Source organism: Herpailurus yagouaroundi, unplaced genomic scaffold (genome assembly GCF_014898765.1).
Source record: "Herpailurus yagouaroundi ecotype Mexico unplaced genomic scaffold, PumYag 217, whole genome shotgun sequence".
Classification (NCBI taxonomy): Eukaryota; Metazoa; Chordata; class Mammalia; order Carnivora; family Felidae; genus Herpailurus; species Herpailurus yagouaroundi.
Window position 1 is genome coordinate 2,936,558 of NW_024412448.1, and position 6,331 is coordinate 2,942,888.

Sequence of the window (6,331 nt, forward strand, 5' to 3'; positions counted from 1 at the left end):
TTCTTTTTATTTTAAACATTTTAAAAAATATTTATTTTTGAGAGGGAGAGAGCCAGAGTGTCAGCGGGGGAGGGGCAGAGAGACAGGGAGACACAGAATCGGAAGCAGGCTCCAGGCTCTGAGCCATCAGCCCAGAGCCCGATGCGGGGCTCGAACTCATGGACCGTGAGATCGTGACCTGAGCCAAAGGCAGTCGCTTAACTGCCTAACCGACGGAGCCACCCAGGCGCCCCTGGCGCGACCCTTTAAAAGAAAAAGAAAGCAGGCTGAGGGGTGAGAGTTGTAGCCGGGGACGGAGTTGGGGGGCCAAGGGCGGAGGATCTGGAGGACCCCGGCAGCGGAGGCCCAAGGGGAGGGGGACATTCTGCGGCCGGCTGGGCCCAGGTGCTGGCCTGGCTGTGTTAAGCGAGCAATTTAATCTCCTTAAACCTCAGCTTTGTCATGGGAACACTAGGGGGGGCTGTCCGGGAGGTCCCCCCTCCCTCCCGGGTGCCGTGGGGGTTGGCGGGAGGGACACCACCTGGGGCTGGCTGGAAATGCAACATCTCAGTCCCCGCCAGAGGCCTGAAGCATTGGAGTCTGCTTTTTAACAAGATCCGAGTGGCTCGTGCTGACATTAAAGTTTGGAGGCTCTGGGCCGCATGAGGTGGAGCGTGGAAACATCTAGTGAGCAGAGGGACGGGTGTCAGCTTCCCCTGTCTCTCTTCCCCCAAGCCGGCTCTCGCGCGCGCGTGCGCGCTCTTCGGGAAACCTTACAGTCAGGAGAGAGCGATTTGGGGTGGATGACGCAGTGGCTTGCGTTCTGATGGTTACACATACTTTGTCTCCTTGTGACCATGACGTGGGATAGACCACAGAGATTTTTATCCTGGTTTTTATCCCAGAGGGAAGAGCGTGGCCCTGAGGAATCTAGCAATTGGTCCTAAGGTCAGAGGGAGCCCAAAGGGACCCGGGTCACATGTGCAGATGCCTGAGGCTTCGACCACCAAGCCAAGGCCACCCGTGGAAATGGCCACTCCCTCTGGTGGGGGAAGGGGCCCAGGGGGCAGCTAGGTGGTCATCAGAAGGTTTTGCTGGGCAAAATGTGAGAAGACCCCCAAGGGACTGGAGTCCGGCGTCCTGACCGTGACACCAAACGCGACCCTGTAAGAACTTTCATTTAATGACCATTTGGGGGGATCCATCCCGTATTGGGCACTGGGGGTTTGACGCTGAACCACATGGATGCGCGGGTGAGGGGCTACGGCCAAGAAGGGCAGGCAAATGGGACACATGGGGACAGAGGCCATGTCGTACAAGCACAGGGTGCTAGGAAGATCACCCCGACCGAGAGGTGGGCGCAGAGACCGGAGAGGCGTAGGTGGCGGCGGCAGCAGCATGGGGCGCTGGAAGAGGGTGCGCCGTGGCCACAGGCCCTGGACACTCTGTCAGTGACCTGGCACCAGAGAATGTTCCTGGCCTAGCAGAGGACCCGGGTCTGGCCAAAAAGGGGAGGGAGCTGGGCGCGGCCTGGGAGGAAGGTGGGGAGGGAGGAGAGCCCTGCCCTAGCGTGCCCTCTGTCCCGGGCGCGCACCCTGCCGGGAAGCCCTGGGGCCACAGCTGCTCGGCTGGCCCGGCCCAGAATAGCCTCCCTTCCGGGCAGGGCTGCCTGGGCCCGCAGCGCCAGCGCCCGAAATAGGGCTCGGCCCGGAGGCCCGCGGGCAGCGGCCGGAGGGCGCGAGGGGCCGCCCAGCTCCGGGACGCGCCGGGACGCGGGGACCTGGGGGACGGCGGGGACCCGGGGAGGGGCGCAGGCCGGGATCCCGGGCGCGGACATCCGGGTGGGGCAGGGGCGCGTGGCGGGGCGCAGGCGCCGGGACCAGGGGAGGTGGGGCAGGGCCAGGATCCCAGACGCGGGGCCCGGGGAGGTGGGGCAGGGGCGTGGGCGGAGGGCGCAGACCGGGGAGGGGGCCGGGATCCCCGCGCGCGGGGACCTGCGTCCGGGGAGGGGGCCGGCCCCGCGGCGGCGGGGTGGGGCGCTGACCTCACAGCCTGCGGGGAAGCCCGTCGGGGGCCGGCCGCGCTGATGGAAGGGCGGAGGAATGCGCGGCGGGCGGCAGCGCGGGCTGAGCGCCCGTGCGGTCCCTCCCCCTGCACACAGCGCCTGGAGGAGGGGTTGCCGTGGGCGCGGACCTGGGGGCCGGCGGGGGGCGGGGAGCAGGGCAGGGGGAGCGCGGGAGGGGGGGTTAGGGAAGGGGAGGGGCGGCAGGGCCGGTCTCCGGGGACACCCCCCGCCCGGGTCTGCGCCCTCCTCCCGCCAGGCCTGCGAAATGCGCGCCTCGCCGTCAGAAGCAGCCCTGGGGTCAGGTAGCCCTGGCGGAGCTCTGTGCGCGCGTCCCTTCCTGTTCCAGCAGGCGCCACCCCTCACCCAGCCTCCTCTCGCGGGCTCCCAGCCTCAGTTTCCTCATCTGTTAAGCAGCGATTACTCCTATCTACATTACAGGGTTGTTACGATTAAAATAGAATAATCATGTAATGTGCCCTTGCTCTCTAAATGGGGTCCTCTGTCCTCCCCGCCCCCTGCCTCCTCAGTCAGGCCTGGGATCAGCGAGGCCTTCCCGTGTCCCTGTGCTGTCCCCCTCGGCCTGGAACTGGAGCTGCCGGTGCATCAGCACCCTTGCCAGGGCCCTTTCCTCTCCTCCCTCCCCCTCAGGGTTACCTTGGAACGTGCCTCCTACAAGAGGATGGTCCAACTTGTTGTCCGAACCTGCGGGAATCCCAGGCTGAGGTCCAACAGTATTCACGGAGGGCGCAGCCTGGCTGGAGTGAGTCAGCCTCTTTCTGAACATCATTTGCTGTTTCAGCTGCCCTTTGCAGCTTGGGCCTGGTGGTTGCCAGGACAAGGCAGCCCCTGGAAATCACTGGGAAAGACCAGCATGTTCTGGGGGTGGGGGTTAACAGTGCACCTGGCAAGGAAGGGCCTCTCCATCCCCCCCCTTCCCCTCCTCTATGGGAAGCGAGAGGCTCTGGCCCCAGGCTTGGTGGGTACCCCATGTGAGGAAGGGCGGGCCTGACTTACTGTAACTGCCTGGCCGAAAGCCTGATTGTCCTGTGGTTGTGCAGACCAGCCAGAGAGGGGCCCCGGCGGAGGGAGAGCTCACCCAGTGTAACAAGTGGAGGCAGGGTGTCACTGGTGTCCCAGGGAGACTCAGCAGACCAGGTGGGGCTGCCTGCAAGGTCACCCTCTCTCCCCTAAGCAGGTCAGGCCGCTACTGCAGTGCCAGATTATTTGTAAGAAATCAAGTCTGTCCAGGGGCTCGGCCCCTGGTCCGGAGCATCAGAGCACCCGGTGTTGAGAGAGCACTCCCTGTGTACTAAGCAATGTGGGTGTTCACTTACTGAGCTATCACAACGACCGAAGGAAGCGGGGAACGTTAATATCCCCATTGTACAGACGGGGAGCAGGTTTATTGACGCGCCCAGGTCTCCTAGCTGGGAGGAGGCAAAGTGAATTGGGATGAAAATTTAGGCTTCTTTTTTTTGTTTTTATTTAAATTTTTAAAAAATGTTTATTTACTTATTTATTTGAGAAAGAGACAGAGCGAGAGTGGGGGACGGGCAGAGAGAGAGGGAGACCCAGAACCCGAAGCAGGCTCCTGGCTCTGAGCCATCAGCACAGAGCCCGACGCGGGGCTCAAACTCACGAACCGTGAGCTCACGACCTGAGCCGAAGTCGGACGCTCAACAGACTGAGTCACCCAGGCGCCCTGAAAATTTAGGCTCCTAATCCCTACTCTGTCTGGCCTCCGGGGTGTGGGAACCAGCGCAGCCCAGGAGGGCAGATGGCCCAGCTGACCGCCCAGGTGCCTGAGCCCCTCCCCCCCCCCCCCCCAGCAGCTTGCTCGGCACTCGGCTGACTTCCTGTCCCTGGGAGAGCAGCTGTGGGTGCGCTGAGGCAGGGCGGTCCCCTTCCTGTGGTTCAGGTAGGAGCACAGCCTCGTGCCTTCTTGGCATCTCCCTCTTTCCTTCCCCAGGTTCTAGAAGTCAGCCCTGGGTACTCCAGAGAGCCTGGCAGAGCCAGAGGTCGGCCCAGAGTCCTTAGCTGCGGGTGAAGGGCGCGTGGGCAGAGAGAACGGGCTGCGGGCCCTGGTGGAGGAGGGCCTCGCGGGACCTGAGGACCTGGCCTTCAGCTCTCAGGGAGCACCTGGAGGCTTCCCCCGTCCCGCCTCCTCTCTGACGGTGGCGCAAATGCAGAGGAAAGCCCACGTCCCGTCGTCCCCGGCTGCCCCAGCCTGGTGGTTGGGATTCAACGTAGACATCCGAGGGACGGAGGCTGCTGTGTGCCCGTGTCCCCCTCGCTGTCAGGAACCCCGGGCTTTGCAAAGAGCTGGCTGCCAGGCATCCCCTGACTTTTCCCTGGGTAACGTTGCCAAGGAACTGTGGTGCTGGCCAGACTTCCCACGCCCGGCCCTGTGGCTCTACCCCCCTCTGTCTCTTGCCCATGGAGGCTCGGAATAAGCTTTCTAGAGGATGCTCTTTCTTGTGTGAGGGGTCATCTGAGGTCGCTGAGACGGAGCTCTTCACCAGAGAAATGCAGGAACATCTCTGCAGCTAAATGAGGCAATGTCTGTGGGGGACTCGGCCTTGCCAGGCAGGCTGCAGACGCATGCTCCCTCCCCGAGAGACGTTGCCCTTGGCCGTGCAGCCCTTGGCCAGGCCAACCACTGGGCTCTATCCCTGGGTGCCTTTCCAGGCTGTCCTTTGCTCGAGGTGCCCTTAACAGAGCCTAAAGGGACATTCCGCTTCTCCCTATGCCCAAGAGCGGAGAAGGACACATTTCTCAGGCTCTTCCTGAAAGATTCAAGGAAAGAAAAAAACGTTCTTGATCTGAGATCCTGCAGAACCAACCCCCCAGAACTGGCTTGAGTGGCGTCTCCAAAATTCATGTCCACGTGGACCTTGTGCATGTGACCTAATTCGGAAATCGGGTCTTTGCAGATGTAATTAGTTACGATGAGGTCATACTGGATGAGTTTGGGCCCCAATCCAATGGCTGGTGTCCTTATAAGAAGAGAGTTGGACACAGACACACAGAGAAGAAGGCCGCGTGAAGACAGAGGCAGGGACTGGAGTGACGCATCCGCCGGCCAAGGATTGGCAAGGACCTGCTGGCGGCCACCGAAGCTGAGAAGCGCAAGGAAGAATCCGCGCCCCCGGGGCCCGCCCCGCGGCCGGTGGCTCAGAGGGAGTGCAGGCCCATGAACACCTTGATTTTGGACTTGTGACCTCCAGAACTGCAAGGAAGTCCGGACGTGTTGTTTTAAACCTCCCAGTGCGTGGTCCTTTGATATGGCGACTCCAGGAAAGTTGGACAACCACCGAATGTCAAACAGAGGGCAGCTGAGGAAAACAAGAAGGAAACAGAGCAGGCGCACAAAGCAAAAGCTGGAAGAGACCAAGGAGGAGACGGGAAGAAGTGCTCCCTCCGTGTCTTCCTCTCTGCGGGGACAGGAAGCCACCACGGAACCGGTGGCCCTGCGAGCAGGAGTGTGTGGGGCTGGATGTTGGGTGAACGGGAGGCGTTCGAGATCTTGCTGGTCCCAGGGAGCCCCTGCTAGTAATAATAAAGCTTTGACTTGCTCCTGTATCAACCTTAGGACTCCCAGAGCAGGCTTTGTTGAGATCCCCCACGGAGAGATGAGGAACCCAGGCAAGGCCATTAGGTGCTGGCCCAAGGTCGTTTTCCAGGAAGCAGTGAAGGGGGCACACACCCAGCTTCCCTGCCCGACAGCCAGCGTTCTGCCCTCTACCAGTCCGGGAGTGGGGGGTGGGGCAGCTCCCATGCCAGTATCCAGTGCCTCAGTGGCGTCGGCAGGTGCAGGCCCTGGTCAGGGACCCCAGCTCTGTTCCTGGCCAGCTGCGTGATTTGGGACAAGTCACGGCACCCCCTATTTGGCCGTTCCCTCCACGGGAAAACAGGGGACAATAATAGGGCCTAAGCCGTAAGAGTTCCTGGAGAATTAAATGTTCATATATTTCAAGTGCTTAGACCAGAGCTCGGCGCACTGGAAACTTGAAGGTGTTTGTGAAATGAACAAAAGACGCTGATGGGAGTACTCTTTGTCCAAGGAGAGCGCCGTGGGACCGCGAACCTGTCTTATTCTCACTCCACAGGCCACGGGGAGGCCAAGGCCAACAACATTCTCATGCGGTCCTGGTCTGTTCCCCACAGAACCCTCCAGAGACTAGCCAGAAGGGCCCTTGAGACCGGGGAGCAGAGCTCCGCCCACGTCCTGGGCAGGCTGATTCAGTTGCTTGAATCCTGCCTTCTCGAAGGCTGAGGACACCTTTG

General features: G+C 61.6%; 1 long non-coding RNA gene across 1 annotated transcript; it reads left to right on the top strand.

The window, feature by feature from the left end:
• Positions 1-2,250: 2,250 nt before the first annotated feature.
• Positions 2,251-6,095, top strand: LOC121017990 (uncharacterized). Its single transcript, XR_005784981.1, has 2 exons — positions 2,251-2,804; positions 4,014-6,095. It is a non-coding gene; the product is annotated as an uncharacterized LOC121017990 (long non-coding RNA).
• Positions 6,096-6,331: the final 236 nt, after the last annotated feature.